The 4,514-nt window shown below is 37.3% G+C and overlaps 1 protein-coding gene across 1 annotated transcript in view; it reads left to right on the top strand.

Moving 5' to 3' along the window:
- The first annotated feature begins 3,599 nt into the window (after positions 1–3,599).
- LOC122264153 (uncharacterized) overlaps positions 3,600–4,514 on the top strand; it is a 42,290-nt gene continuing 41,375 nt past the window's right edge. Inside the window, exon 1 of the mRNA XM_086552060.1 lies at positions 3,600–3,725. The gene's annotated coding sequence lies outside the window, so the exon portion shown is untranslated. The remainder of the gene's footprint in view (positions 3,726–4,514) is intronic.

Genomic DNA, 4,514 nt, shown 5'->3' on the forward strand with positions numbered 1-4,514 from the left:
TCAGTCTTCAAACTCAGCCTTTGAAATCCGCTTTTGAAATCCACCGTTGAACCCGCTCCTGAGAAATAACTTTACTTTAGGAACGTGTAACAGAGATTAATCAACAATCTCACTAACGTCTGTGAGACATAACATCGAAAGTTTTTCATTAAATTTATCATAGTCGCAGGTTCAAAAATTGATAATAATTTATCACTTTAAGTTTACAAAAGTTTTACATATCAAGTTAAATCTAAGTTTCACTGTTGATATAAAACTTTTACAAGCCATCTAGTATTTATAATTACTACCAGTAACATTATAATACGTAATTTAAGTACTACTTTGTCAGTGTTTTATTATAATTTGTGGTTCCCCATTAATGGCATGACAGAAATGAATGCACTTATAGCGGGTTTAATTCGGTAAACGTGTTGAGATGACATCACCCTCATGGCGATGAAAATGGCGCCTGAGGCAAGACGCGAGGCAGGTGACATCTGAGGCAAAATTTACGAGTATAAGCCTATTTATCATTTGATTTGTTCTTTATGGCAAATATCATTATTACCTCTCTATATATTAATTGAATTATAGCTCTGTTGAAATGCACAACTCTCACTTCGAAGGTAGGATAGTTAGAACCTCCTGCTCGTGTTCCCCTCGGCTCGCCTAATGTCACCTCGCTCTGGGCGTCACCAGTCTTTGCGCGGTCGCTCTTCACTTGACCACAAAGGTCAAGTGACGTCATTCATGACACGTCACCATTTTTATACAGAACGTTGGTTCTATTCCTTAATTTTCGTAATGTTATCAATACCTAAAATATCTTATCCAGCACCATGCAATTGGTGCTATCACATTTCCTTAGTTAACTACCGGCTTTCAAATATACCGCTATTGGTACTCATTTTTCACATCTTATGACAGCACGTTTTCTGTTATACCGAAATGGGTAACCTCAGTAGATTACAATTTTCCGTTTTTCTTATAATAATCCGTATTTTACACTACTACATAACCTTTGTACAATTTACATGAGGTTATCTAAACTAAATGCTACTTAAATAGTAATCATATGGATACTCCTGATTACATTATGCAGGAGAGAGTCTTACCAGAAGCAAATGATACATAGGGTTACTTACATACATTGACAATATCCTCGGTCACACATAGCGAAAAACACATCAATTTCAATTTCTTAGACGGATTTCGGTCATTAATCCTCTCCATAACATCCCGGTCACTACTACGCTCCTCGGGTTTGGGTAGACCGTTATTCGTCTACACAACAACAGTTGTCCTTCTAACCAAACATGATTACACTCTCCTCAGCTGATTTTTCTACCGTAGTGACATTAAACAACCATTTCCAACACTCCCATCCTTCCTCTTCGGAATCATACACATTCTCCGTATCGAGGATGTTGGAAAGACTGCATGCTGAATTTGTACTGTACTGTCGGACACATACTGGGGGACTCCGCGTAAGTTAGTCCAGAGAGTTTCACTTGTGTAAGATGACAGGTCCTAACAGATGTGAGGGGTCGTGTTAACTTCCCCGCGCCCCATATAGAATCCAGGATACAGATTTTGGGAATAATGACCAAACATTCATTCTGCTAATTTGGGAATGTTACCCAATACCCTGGCTCGGAATGCTCTGAACAAATCCTCCCGGTATCAAGTATCCTTCAAGTACCTTCAGGTAGACACTTCCCTTACAACTCCTTATCCTATGTCCCTAATAATTTGATTGTACTTTGCCGAAATCCCTAAATCTCAAGAAGAAAAAAAGAATACCATTCCTCTTGTACAAAGTGAAAGACACACCCGTAAGTTTAGGGAGCGCTCGATTTGACATAACTTAGCTTCTACGCCGCACATTCATTAGAGACTACAGTCCTCTCCCTCCATACGGGACCCTTCTACCCTTTCATGGTACCTCGTGGGAGGCTCAAAAGCATCAGATATCTCTCCTCCATGCGGGACTTCTACCCTCTCATGGTACTCCTGATTACATTATGCAGGAGAGAGTCTTACGAGAAGCAAATGATACATAGGGTTACTTACATACATTGACAATATCCTCGGTCACACAGCGAAAAACACACCAATTTCAATTTCTTAGACGAATTTCGGTCATTAATCCTCTCCATAACATCCCGGTCACTACAAACGGATTATATCTGGCACAAACGTATTACATTTTTTTAGATCTTATACTTATTCGCTATGATGCGCTTTCCATTGATCAATACATTGTATGATGACCATCTTTTATTTCATTCTATCTATGGACGAGAAAATCTTTGAAAGTTTAAAATGACAACACAACAAACTGGCAGGAAACTGCAGCGGAGCTCGCCAAAACTGCGAACACTGTCTGCTTCACACTCTTATTCAGTGCGATGAAATTGAAAAACTCTCGAAAACTTTGATTTTAAAAGTTTATCTTACTTGTAAGCAATCTCCCTCTGTCTGCAAAAAGAGGTTTTCTTGATTTTAGCATTAGTTTGATTGATCTCTAAAATTCGTTCTTTTGATTTTTTTTTTACTGACATAAGGACTTGTACTTACCCTGATATATAAAGCATGGAAACTACTTACTTTATCATTTCCGACTTCTGAAGTACAATTATTAGACTTGACAATTACTATTAACAGGCGGATGACAAGTAGCTGCCATCTTTTCCTTCATCACATCGTCTGTTTCCTAGAGCAGTCTGATTGAACATGAAGTAATTGCGTTTGGTAATATCAAAATTCCAAGATATATCTTAGATTTATCCTACTTCAAGTAGTTTCTTCGTTTCACCAACCATTAGTAAACCAATAGACGACATTAAAAAGTATGCTAGGTTGTTAAATCACCTCTTGTGCAGTGTACTCTGATCTATGGGTAGAGGCCATAGTAAGCCTCCCCACCCCTTAAAAAAATTAATACGAACACGACAACGACAAAAACAACTACTAATTCAGTTGTAGCAGTAGTAGAACTGTTAGTAATAATGATAATATTGTAATGACAACAATAATGACAATATTAATAATCATAACAACAACAACGATAATAATAATTGTAGTAGTAGTAACATGGATACCCATAATAATTAACTGTGATAGTTACTATGATTATATAGGATTATACTGGAATGATTCTTGTGATGCCTTTAACTTGTTAATCAAGTGTTATCTTACGTAATTTTTGTCTGCTTACAGCCAGCAGCAGCACAACAATGATGCTTCTTGGCAACCTCAAATATCAAGTTTTACGAGGTGCACACTGCACTAAACGCTTGCAGGGAACCATGCTGACGATGCCATTGACCTTTCATGTATTCCCGACTGTACAATGGGAAAATAATATCTAATTCGGTAATCTGCTAAGTTATATTTCTATGAGAACCATAAACTAATTACACCATGAAAAGAAAACTAAGTTCAAATTAGTAGTACCAAACATGTTTTTTTCTTCTTTTGTAGGGTTTTTAAAATATACTGAAGTCAATTTTGTGGATATTACCTATGATGATATATCCCTAAAATTGACGGCAGTATATTTTCAAAACCCTACAAGAGAAGAAAAAAGAGGAAAGGATGTCGGCCAGACAGACGCACGAGCTGCGTTCGGATTCATGGGTTCGCCCGGATAGTCCTATGCGAACGCTTCTCATCAAAACATTTGTGCTCCAGCATTTGCACGTGTGTTTTTAGGCATTAGGAGTCTCAGCTTGAAAACAGTAAGTAGAAACAGTGAAAATTCATTGTATGTGAATATAAATCATATATAAGTTATCAAAATGAGAGTGTGATCAGTAACAATAAATTAATGAGCGGTAGCATTGAGATAAGAGCGAATTTAGTAAAATAATTCAACATCCTTCGTCGCCACACTAAATTTGCGGTATCAGTGGTAGAGCTTTGAATATTTAAGAAATCAAGGGATGGAAAATGAATGTGGTAATTCTTACTAAAATCGCTCATGGAATATACTAACAATAGTCGAACATTTATATGAATAATATATGTTGGCAGTGCTGACCAGCTGTGGTGACAAAACTATCCCCAGTTGCAGGGAAGGGCATGAGAGATATCTGGGAAATTGCAGAAAGAACATCTATAAAGTGTGCACTTATTCAGAGTTCTTTGTAAGTTTTCTGAATAAGATTCGGTTACTAAATACCATAAAAGTGGTATCAATGGATTCCTCTTATCCTCTGTTACTCATATGAAGTGGATATAATCTGTCATAATCTGTGATTCCAACCTTTGGGTAAATTTTCCGAACAATGCCGCGTCGTTAAATACTACAAAAGTGGTATTGATGGATTCCTCTCAACCTCTACTATTCATATATAGTGAAATTAATGAGCGCTTCCACCCCTGGAGCCCACAATCTGGGTCCCGATAGTAGGGGAGGGCATGAAGTAGATCAGGGAAATTGCGGGGTAAAATATGAATTCCGGCCATATTTCGTATGCAAAATCTTAACCAATTACCTACCTAACTTTGTTTAGGTTTGAAGTTTG

This window comes from Penaeus japonicus, unplaced genomic scaffold, assembly GCF_977035675.1.
Source record: "Penaeus japonicus unplaced genomic scaffold, GWHDUDI00000001_assembly GWHDUDI00000026, whole genome shotgun sequence".
Lineage (NCBI taxonomy): Eukaryota > Metazoa > Arthropoda > Malacostraca > Decapoda > Penaeidae > Penaeus > Penaeus japonicus.